This window comes from Anser brachyrhynchus (assembly GCF_964034855.1).
Source record: "Anser brachyrhynchus genome assembly, chromosome: 2".
Classification (NCBI taxonomy): Eukaryota; Metazoa; Chordata; class Aves; order Anseriformes; family Anatidae; genus Anser; species Anser brachyrhynchus.
The window spans coordinates 13,565,502-13,577,351 of NC_137695.1; the positions used below are offsets into that span (position 1 = coordinate 13,565,502).

Below are 11,850 nucleotides of genomic sequence, written 5' to 3' on the forward strand. Positions count from 1 at the left end.
GGAAGGTACAGTGCATAGCAGGTGCCAAAATCATCTTTATCCTTTGTGTTTTAGCTCTCTGCTTTGACTGAGTGACTTGTGCTTCTTCTAGAACCTGCAAAGACAGTGAAGATGAAAAGATTTTCAGCTTTATATTTCTTGGTAATGCTTGTATCTTTGGACTTTCAGTCATAGCAAAAGCATGAGAGTAATTTCAAATGTAACGACTAAAAAGTGCAGTATAGTGCAAAAAGAATTGTAGTTTTGGAGAAAGCAATGTCATGTCTCTAAAACAAATGTGAGATTGTATCCAGAAAACAAAACAAAACAAAGCTAATTTTCTTATAAAACCGTAAAACTTTTATTTTTTCTTTTTTTTTTTTCCCTGGGGGATTTTGTGTTGAATGACGACTGTTCTACAGCACTGACAAACACAAACACAGTAAATGTATCGGGTATCAGAGTACATTTACCTGGTTGAGACCATTGGTACAGGCCCTCTGCCCTGCTGGGGAACAGAGAAGTTCATTTGCTAGATTAAAGCTTGTCTTAATAGTTGTGTAAGGATGTCTTGTCAGGGAATGAAACATAAACAACTCTATATGCAAAATTAATGACTTATTCATTTCCTTTAGTATTTTTCCAAAGTAGCATAGATTTTCCCAGAGATCTCAGAAAATAGCCATGAGTTTGTAAAATAGTGGTTGAAACCTTATTAATTTGGGGCAATTCTTCCCCCAAAAAATTAAATTGTTTTTTGCACAAGAAAAATGATAGGTGAAACAGCACTGGAGGTTTCGTGTTGATACGAATCTTTTGGAAGATAAAAGATTATGAGTAAGACACCCTGAAGGGATCCTCTGATTTTCTGCATAGAGATGCATTGCTGAGAAACATATGTAAAATGGTGTTACCCTACCAACTGCATAACAAACATTTCCTACAGTTGTTTGTTACTAAGAGGAATAAACTGAAAAATCCTTCAGTAATTCTACAATAATTTTTCTAAATACAACATTATATGAAAATTTAATCACAGAGGCATGTTTCTAAAATATCAGTAAAGGAAAAAGTGAAAAAGACTAATTGCTCTTTGAGGTTGGTAGTACTCTGGATTAGGATGTTTTTCACTGGTTTTGTTCCTGAGTGCTAAGGCTAACCTTGGTCTGCATATTGAGGGGACAGATCACCTTATGTAGATTTGTAGTGAAATAGATGCAGGGCACAGGGTTAGATTTTATATTTATATTTATTAGATCAGAAAATTTTGCTAACCAAATGTATAATCACTACCTCACTGGAACTGAGTCATTTCTGCTGAATCTACATATAAACACATTTTTATGGTGTAACATAGTTTCAACTATAATAGTAGTTGTGCAGTCTTGAAAATCAAATGAGTATTTGTGACATCATTAAATTCAGTGAAATTAGAATGATCACAGGAACAGTTTTAGCCACCAGGAAAACATCACAAATTTCCATTGCAGGTAAACCTTTTTAGAAATTTACTTGCAAAATATTTGAGTGTTTTTGTTTGTTTGTGTTGGGGTTTATATTATTTATTCATTAAATGAGCTTATTGGCAACCCTGAAACTGATTATAATGATTGATTTGACTTATTGATTTTAAGACCCCATACACAAAATGGGAGAGAAAATACTTTTTCGTAGTTTTTACAGGATAGTTTTCATTATAAATATATCTGATTTTATTACAACACTTTCTTATACCTATTAAAGTAGGAAGTGTTATAAGATATTGAATATTTCAAGGTTGTCAAAACAAAAAGATTGAGCTAAGTGTATTGATATTTGTTTTGAGTTTTGGCTTGCAAAAATCGTGATGCATCAACACTTTGGGATAAGAACATTTTTAATTTTTCAGTTGGGATATCAGTTTCTGACACAGTGATACTGCCAAATTATCAGAAGTGAGGAACTGGACACACACCTCACAGGCTTCAGCGATCTCTGAAGGAATAGCACAGAACACACACACTTGTAATAAATACAAATGCTTTTTGCTGGAGGCAGCCGCAGGGTGCCTCTCCTCTCCTCATGGCTGTGTCAGAGTGAAGAGCTCAGCTTTGGCCTCAGACATTGGATTCTCACACGGCAGCTTCTTGTCACATTTCTTCCTTTGCGCATGTGCCTCATTATGCTGATATTTGTGGAACTGTTGCCTCAGCAGAGACAAGACATTGATTGTTCTCAGTCGCCACCTTACTACAAAGTCCTTGTGCTCACACCTCAATGCAACTTTAATGGCATGTCAGCAGCAAGCCTCTTCTTTTAATGGGCTTTGATCTTTTATCTAACTCTGATATCTAGTTCTGAGTTGGTTTTTTTTGTTTTGTTTTGTTTGTTTCTCTGATTTGTCTAAATATTTAGTATTACTAATGAAAGTTAAATAAATCAACATTGCTGAAGTAAAAAAAAAAAATCCCTTTTCTGTTAAAATCCATTCTTCTTTTTCTGTTAGAAGAAAAAAAAAATCGTCTGTTTTTTACCATCTTCTTAGGTTCACTTAAATAACTACAGAAGAATACACTGAAACGTCCCAATATGCAAATAAATAAGAAACTGATATGATACTAGGTACACTGCAGCTCAGATACTGAAAATAGGCTAGCACACTATTCTCAAAGCTGTCATGCAGTATGTGTACACTAAGTAAACTTTTCACTGGGGGTTTACAGCATCCAGTGTCTGTTTTTATCTTCGATGTCCCCCAGGTATACAATAGCACAGCTGCCACTTTCTCAGGTATGTGGGGAACCCTCTGGCTCTTCCTTCCAAGGTTCAAGTCAGTAAATATTTTAAATTGGCTGTTATTAGTTTCTTAAATCTTGCTGGTCATGTGCTTCTTCACTATGGGACCTCAGAATAAATGTCAGGAATAATTAGCCGACATTTGGTGAAAATCCCCAAAGAAAGAAATGTTATTCTGTAAATCTCTCAGCAGGAATTTTAGAAATATTTCATTGTATTGCCCTTTCATTGCCCACAACTGAGACTCCAACACTATTCTGTCTTGAGACAAGTTCCCTTCCCTTCCCTTCCCTTCCCTTCCCTTCCCTTCCCTTCCCTTCCCTTCCCTTCCCTTCCCTTCCCTTCCCTTCCCTTCCCTTCCCTTCCCTTCCCTTCCCTTCCCTTCCCTTCCCTTCCCTTCCCTTCCCTTCCCTTCCCTTCCCTTCCCTTCCCTTCCCTTCCCTTCCCTTCCCTTCCCTTCCCTTCCCTTCCCTTCCCTTCCCTTCCCTTCCCTTCCCTTCCCTTCTTCCATCTTTCCCCATAGAAATTACATTTTATTGACATTTTCATTTACTTTTTCCCGGAATGGACTGATCTCTGTTCAGATAAGAACTTGGCAAAATTAGCACTGTTTTCAGTAAGAGATAGACTGAAGTGAATTAACTGGTCAGTTTTTAGGTTTGATTTCTGCTTTTTTTGAAAACCAATCTTGGGTGTCAATTGCACCTAAACAAAAGGATCCTCTATGTTGTTTCTTCACCCACCAAAAATGAGGAACAATAAAGCCCAAAATCAGGGAAATTCAATCAAATGAAATCTCTTATGCCATGTGTGCATTTCACCTCAATACAGATAATGACACTAATACAAATTCCTTGACCAATGGAGGATGCAAGATGCAAGTGCATCTTGCAGAGGATGCAAGACCAAGTCTCAGATCTACCTGCAGGTTATTTATTTCTTTATAAGCTATCTGCAGCTTATTGTTTTACATGCATCCTGCACTCATCCATATTGTTTTGTTGGTTAGCTCAAGAACTGTTTAAGTGCCAAGCCACTCTCCTTGGTGTTGGGCAAGTGTGGGAACCCAGAGCTGCAGCAAAATCAAGATTTGTGAGAACTTTCCAGAATGGTATTTAAACTTTGTTTTAAATGGTGAAATCAATTGGTCTGAGTCCTCTATTGGTCTGAGGAAATAAACAGGGATTAGCAATGTTACTATATGAAAGAGACTTCTCAAGCAGATTTATAAATTGTACTTTGATTTCCTTAGTTTATTTTAACAAATAGCTGACATGAAAGGTTGTTTGTTTTTTTTTTTTCTTTTCTTTTCTGAAATTTACCTTGTAATTATTTGTCTATTTCTTAGTTTGGGGAGAAAAAATGTTTAGCTCATGTTGTATTCTTTTTTATATTATTGATATTTGCTTTTGGTCTTGTTCCCAAATCCCCATGTTATTTATGTAGCCTTACTTTGTTCTCCATAATCTTAAACATATGAGGTTTAAAATATGCCTTGTGCTTATTGGGCCTCTCTTGTTCAGCACATAGAGATAAAAATAAAAGGTATAAAAAAATCACAAAATAATAATAGTAATATTAGCAATAATATTAAAAATCATTCTAGAAGATAGTAATTTGTTTCCAGACAAAAAAAAAAAGTCAGTGACATTCTGAGCCTTAAATTATTCATTTAACCCAAATGTTAATGTTATATATATATAATATATAATATAATAAATAAAATAAATAAAATAAATAAAATAAAATAAAAAATAATATAATGTTATATATATCTGTTGTGGAAATACAAGTATATGGACATATAAACCAAATGTACAAGTCTTTAGATATTATACATATTTCAAAAATCTGATTTGTTTTTGATATTCAAAATATGCATTTTCACTTTTAAAAAATAACTTCCTCTGGAAGCACATACAGTGAGCTGAGAAAGTTTGCTGTAAGGACATGACTTATAAAATAACCATCATGGGTAAGGCAGCCTAAAACCTCATTCCCAGATCTGTTTCAGGCATTAATATTAAGCCGAAACCAAACTCTTTAATATCTGGCTATGTACTCAAGTTAGGAAGTTGTTTATAGTGTTTTTTGTTTGTCTGTTTATTTATTTTTATTTTATTTTTTTTTACTGTTTATTTATTCATTAACAAATGTAAGTTTCTCTTCTTTCTGACATATTTCACATTTTCTTTAGCTGTGACTACAGAAATTCTCTCCTGGGTAATTATTCATTTATTTATACATCAGACAATGATCATTTGAAGAAATCATTAATAGTTAGCTGTGACAAAAAATAGTATTGACCATTCAGTATCTGCAAACACAAGTAAAACAGAGTACTGTAAAAACATAGAATTTAGTATCGGTCTTATATATGGCTAATAGCAAGACCTTCATTTCCTGAGAAGAGATTGAAATTTGACCTGTGCATTTATTGTCAGTTCTCTCAGAAAGCTGCAGAGACAAACATTTACAGTAACAGAGGGAAAATATTTGCAGCAAATCTCTTCTAAAATCTCTTCTATTTTTATGATGTTTATGTTTTGCCACTAGTATGCAAGTGATACACCTCTTTTTTTTTTTTTTTTTTTTACATTATTCTCTCTCTCTCTTTTTTTTTTTTCCACTTTAGATGAGTGTCCTCTTTCCGTGTCTGCAACTGCAAGCTTAGTGTTGTTATCACAATTCAGAAATTCTCCAGGAAAGCATAAGTAAGATTGGTATGAGGGTGGGATGGTGTTTGGGGGGAGCTCAAATGTCACTTTTTTATTTTCTTTTCTCCAGTGAGTAATGCAGAATATAGGTCAACTGTGAGAAAGTAAGGCTGGTAGTTCTCTCTTGGGTCACCACGGTCAGATATCATCAAAATGGGAACTATGTGTAATGTGGAAATTCAGTGCAAGTTATGTGACAACATCAAATTTGAATACTCCTGAAGACAAACTACAGAAAAACTCAGATCCTTTCTAAAACATGAGCTATACTGGTGGGACAGAAAGAAAGAAGTAGAAAAGGAAAAGGAAAGGGAGAAAGGAAAAGGAAAAGGAGAAAGGAAAAGAAAGAAAACTGTCCCTCACCCCCATCCCTGTTACAGGTCTAAACTGAATTATCGCCGGTATTTACTGATATGAAAATAACTTTTGTACCCTTTGTTTTGATCCTTCTGGTGTGTGTAAATTTTCCTTCCAGATGATGAGGCAAGAGACTTAACTTTCAACCTATCCCAAACACAAACACTCCAAAATGATCTGCCAGTACCTGTTCATGCTTTATGCCTATCAGATGTTATGTCTTTATTGTGATCATAAGCATGATTACTGAATAATGTTCCTTTTCAACTACATGGCATAATACAATTACATTGCCTGTTCCACTATACTCACTGACCTACTTAGAATTTATAGAACATATGGAAAAAGATAAAGGCTTTTGTTGCCTAGCTTTTGAAACCTTGTTTTCTGCAGGAAGAAACTGTAAACTACTACAGAACAAAATAAACAAACAAATAAATAAATAAAATACAGCACATTGTAATTATTTTAAATTTATATCCATGAGATACAATTAATTACTGAAATCTTGTATATGTTTTGCAAATACTGTGATTTCAACCATTTTATTTTATTTTTTTATATCATGTTACTTTTAAACAGTTTGGGGAAAGAAAGAAAAATAGATAATAATGAAGGAAATAGAAAACATAGGTTAACTAAATTAAAAGTAATTTATCTCTGCAAATAAATAGCTTACACAATGATAAGCTAAGGGCTAGTGTCTTTTTTTGTGACGTTTTAAATTACAGCTATTGGGGGAGCGGACTGGGGGGGGGGGGGGGGGGGAATAACCTGGAATAATTCTTGTTTACCACATTGTAATTACAAAAATATTCAAATAACCAACCTGGCAAGAAGAACCTGGCATGAATGATTCCAAGGATCATGTTAAGTAAGCTAAGCTATACTTGAAATTAATAGCTCTGTGAAAAACTTGGCTATGATAGATGTAGTGTGCCTTCCCTCTTGTGATTTTTCATAGGAATAGGAATAGGCCCAGGCTGCTCTAGTATTTCTTACAGGAGGCCTTCTGACAGCTGGAGTTATTATTCCTTGTGCCTATAAAGTGTGAGATTATTGTGGAAAACTTGATAAAAACGACAGCACAGGAATTATGAACTGTTCTTAAAGATGTTCTAATAAGGAATCTAACACCTATAATGAAGGTGGACATTTACAAAATGCATACTTATGTGTAAAAAGGTAAAACTCAGTATTATATCTCCATCATTTTCCTTGTCTCTTGGAGCACAAATATCCCATGAGCTGCATTGTTTCCTTGATCCCCAGTTTCAGCTCTATTGTACATGTTTCAAAGTACAAGTCCAACTTTTTATCAGGAAATTTTTGAGGATTTTACCCATTTTTCTGGCTTTCTAGATGGCAACAAGTTCTGTAAGACCTATATTTCCACTTAGGCTGCCAGAGAAATCCAAGACATCATTCCCTACACGTGTGGATCATCTACGGTAAGCGAGCATGAGCCTCACACATCCAACCTACTGTGCATGCCCTATGAATTCTCACTAAAACATCACTTTTTTTTTCCTTTCTTTCTTTGTTCATTAGGTGAACGTTTTCATGCACATATTAATCATATAAGACATTTTCTTTAGGTCCAACATACTCTCGTTGTAGCTGACCTACTGTGAATGTTTTATGCAAATGGTTTTTGTGTATTTAAAATCCGAGGTACCTGGCATATATCAGATTGACTGCAGGTCACCCACTCGGTTTGGATATAGAAGGTGCAATGTGTTGTGGTGTATCTAAATCCATCGGAAACACCTTTTCCCTTCTTTCACATAGGCAATCCTTCATTGGTAATCATGACCTTCTGCTTTCACTGTTTGCCTTGAGGTTTGTATGGAGGAACAGTCAGGACCAAAAAATCAAAAAATTTTTGCTGATCAAAAAATTTATGGAGACAGCATTTCTAAAGTATCCTTCAGAGAAGTACTGCAATCATTCTTAACTCCCTAGCAGCCAGCCACAATATGGAACAAATATTTTGGAAGAAAAAAAGCAGATCTGTTCCAATTAGAATCAAAACCAAGGAGAAAGACATGAATGGTGCGTGTCTGCGTGCACTTGTGGATGGTGGAGTGGTGACAGGAAGGTCCCTATAGAAAGCAGGGAACAGAGTTGGATCACATGAAGCAGTTACAACTATAATTCTATTTAAAATGCCACCTCATGAAGTGATCTTCTTACTCAAGCTTCACTTCTTGATTGAGTAACTGCAGTCATCAGTGTTGCAATGTGGTGCTCAGACTGGGAATTTCAAAAAAGCCTACAGGAACCGGAGGCCTTTGAACTAAGTTAGTTCCCTTAGGCTCTACGGAGAACCTCAGACTTAATCTTTTTGTTTTCTTTCTTTCTTTAATCATATCTCTCTATTTTTTTTTTATTTCTAACTTGTCAGCATCAAAGGGAATCCCTCCCTGTGCTTCACAAAACTGCTAAAATGTAGTCCCTGGCAGAAAAAAAAAAAAAAAAAAAGTTCTGAAGCTCACCTCTTGGTGGGACCCCCTGCTCATTCTGAGCATTGTCTACACTTAAGTAACAGCTGTCATCTATTGTCATTTGCATTGGAGGAACGCTGATATTACATGCAAACATTTGACTGTGAGTATTTATCAGGCACTTAACTCTGAATCCTTTTTTTTGCTCTGCCAGAGCTGCTGTTTGCTGTTTATATCTAACAACAATATTATTATGGCTATTGAGCAAAACAGCTGCAGAAATGAAGGTTCATTTATTTCTCGTTGTTTTTCTAGAGATCAGGTGATGTTAAATTAAATGTCTCTGTCTTTAATCTTAGTGCAAACTATAGCAGACTTTTATTCCTATTTATATATATATTTGAATTTTACCTTTACAGAGAAAATGTTCAAAAGTGGAAACGGATACAGAGTACAATATTATTCACTGGCAAAGTAAAGAGACACTTTATGCTGGTAAACTTAATTAAATTTTCAAGGACAAGACTAAGTATATTAGACTGAGTGCCTAGGTTTACAGGCATTTGCTGCAGAAACCAAGAGACTGGATGAGGGGTTCACAAATCAGTCTCTAAAACAATTTTGTCTAAGTGTTTTATGGAGATGCAAACAGAGGCCCTTTATGGGTTCTTGCAGTTTGCTGTCACCATCTGAACCAGTTCAGTTTGTCTCCTCTTGGCTTGAGGCAGTTCAGCTGGTAATTCTTTATAGTGTGTCCAAAAGGGATTATCATGCGTTAACCTCCCTGTGTGTGCTTACAAGTGCCGGCAGGTACTTTGGGACCAGCAAGATCTGCTGTCTGAATTTACCTGACCTTGCTGAACCCTCTGGGTTTCCTTTACTGGCATCCAATCCAGCACTGCCATGTTTGTGTCACATTTAGCCTCTAGGTACCAACACAATATCGATTAATAATGTATATTTTCTGAGCAGGGGGATTAAGAAACACTGACTTGCTGTGGCTTTTTTCTTATGCCTGGACTCCTTGGTGCCAGAGGAAGAATAAGGCAGGAGTGAGCAGTGCTGCTATGGAGGGGGGATCTCTGGAGGTGACCTCAGAAGGGTGGAATCTATAATGACCAGTGAGGGAAAAGTTCACCCTGCAATCTTCTACGGGGGACCCCACTATAATCTTCCCCCTCCCCCCTCTTTTTTTAATTGTGCTTGACATTTATTTTTATGAAACCTGGAGGGTGAGAGCTTCAGTCTTGCTACAGACTGATCAATAGATGCAAACATAACCATAGGAAATGGAAAAATTGATAAATTGACAGATAGGCACACACATGCATACAACAAAGAATAACATATTGGAAGATTCATTTCAAAAAGAAACCACAGCTAAAATTAAAAAAAAAAAAAAAGAAAATTTTGTTTGTGGGTGGGGAAAAGAATTTCTTATTGACTCTTCCTGCCTCTTCATCTATCGCCCCCTCATCACCTCCTGCACCTACTTTGTGATTTCTAAAGGTCAGGCTAAATCTCAACATATGCTTTCAATTCAAGGTCTCAAAGAAGCATTTCCCAAACTAGAAATCTGGACGCAAGCCTGGAAGTGCAAATAGAAGTGGAGTCATGAATGAAAAAGTTTGGGAACTGTGGTATAAAGCTTACTCATTCTATCCAACCAGATTTTCAGCAAGATGTTCTAAGTATTCGGTTTACAACTGAATAAAGTATCTTTGCACAGTCTTCAGAAAAAGGCATCTTGTAGAGCTAATATGCTTTTTTTATGTTTTTATGGCTGTAGCCATCATATTTAATCTCAAATATTTTAAGCAAGATTTATTTTCCTGTGCAAAAATTCTTTTAAATTAATATCTGTGGAAATCCTGCTGTAAGAAGAAACATGTCAGTACTCCCTTCCCCCTTCTTCCTTGTATTATCTCTTTCATAAAATGGCCTCATGTAAAGATAAGTGCAAGACTGTCACTGTGATCTGATTAAAGGATGGAGCCCTATTGCTGATTATGCTGAAATTATCTCATAATTATTGGCTGAAATCCTACCTTTGCAGCCAATGGTAAAAATTCCCCAGCAGAGTTGGTGGGAGACAGGGCTTCCCCTCTTGTCATAAGCAGTGAAGGGTGTGAGGTTGCTTGCCATTAGCATTGGTGCATTTGTATTGTGCACAGTTCTAAGAATTCCCCCATCACAGTACTTTAGTCAAATGGATAAAATTAGCTCCCTGGTTGTAACTCTGTCTACTCACCAGTGGCCAATTTCCTGTGAATGTTAAAACAGAAGAACTTGGCAGGGATTTGTGGATAGAAAAAGAATGACCCGTGTATTAATCCAGAGAAAGTTTCTTGTGAAAACTTTTTTATTACTGTTATTTATTTATTTGCCTCGATTTTTTTTTCCTGTTTGTTTGTTTGTTTTTGCCTTTTTATTTCTTTTCTTTGTCTCCATTAGGAACCCTCCTCATTGCGGGGGGGAATATGGGGGAAGGGATGTGGGAAGGTGCATGCTATACTTAAACAGACTAAGAGTAAATGACTGATATGCTCAAGTAATTTTAAGACCTTTATCATAACACCGTCTACTACTGTGACCTTTAAGTCTTGAATGGCTCCTTTTTCAATTACGCATCCATCTTGTAACAGTTTTATACTGCTGTTATACACACAGATCCTATGGATAATTATAATCACCTTGCATTTGAAAATGCTCTCTGGGGACTTGAAGCCAGATCTCTTGCTTCTGCACTGTTACAGAAAAGTAGAAGGAGCAACTCCCCATGTTCACAATAGAACTGGCAAAGAGAAATTAACCTGAACTCTCAACTATGAATAGAAAATCTGCACATCCTGCCCAATTAAGATTTTTTTTTTCCCATGGAGCAGGTTCTAAATTTTTAAATAGTTTGATTGGAATTCTAAAAACAGCAAGAGAGAAGATTAATAGTGTTAATAATTAGAAAGCTGAATGATAACATTTTTCCCCCATAGGAGCTGCCTCACTGTTATTTCTCTCACAGCTAACAGCAGTTACAGTCCGTGTGTAAGGAACCTGATATACATGTAAATTGACGAACAGTTTTTTAGAAACAATTGAAAAAATAATTCTAAGTTTTAAGTGAAGAGTTTAATTGTGTCTTCCTCTTGATTTGCACTACAAAAAGGAAGAATAGAGGCACAAGATAAATCAGTTGGTCCCATGACTAATATGGTCAACCTATCTGCTCTCCTTTTGGTATAAAAAAACATTGCTTCTAACTAAGGAACATCATCTTGCAAGCCAATACAGAGAATTATGCTCAGTACCTCTGGCAACTGAGGATATACGAAATGAGGTTCAAACACTCCTTTTGCACACTGCTATCTGGATAAGTCTATCACTGCTCAGTGCAGGCTGATTAATCCAGAGTATGAGAAAACTCCTTTTCATGTCTTCCACTGAGGAGGTTCCCACTTGAGCTTCATTCATAAAATCACTTTGTCACTTCCCCATGGTCTTTGGCATAGGTATTTCAGATGTCTTCTATATAGCAATCACCATCTAAAGATCTGCCTACAAGTATGATTTTTAGATCT

The 11,850-nt window shown here is 36.0% G+C and overlaps 1 long non-coding RNA gene across 1 annotated transcript in view; it reads left to right on the forward strand.

The window, feature by feature from the left end:
- The window catches only part of LOC308189511, a 29,250-nt gene extending 17,787 nt beyond the window's left edge, over positions 1–11,463 (forward strand). Inside the window, exons 2-3 of the long non-coding RNA XR_013946417.1 lie at positions 7,191–7,279; positions 9,821–11,463. This is a non-coding gene — a long non-coding RNA (uncharacterized lncRNA). The remainder of the gene's footprint in view (positions 1–7,190; positions 7,280–9,820) is intronic.
- Positions 11,464–11,850: the final 387 nt, after the last annotated feature.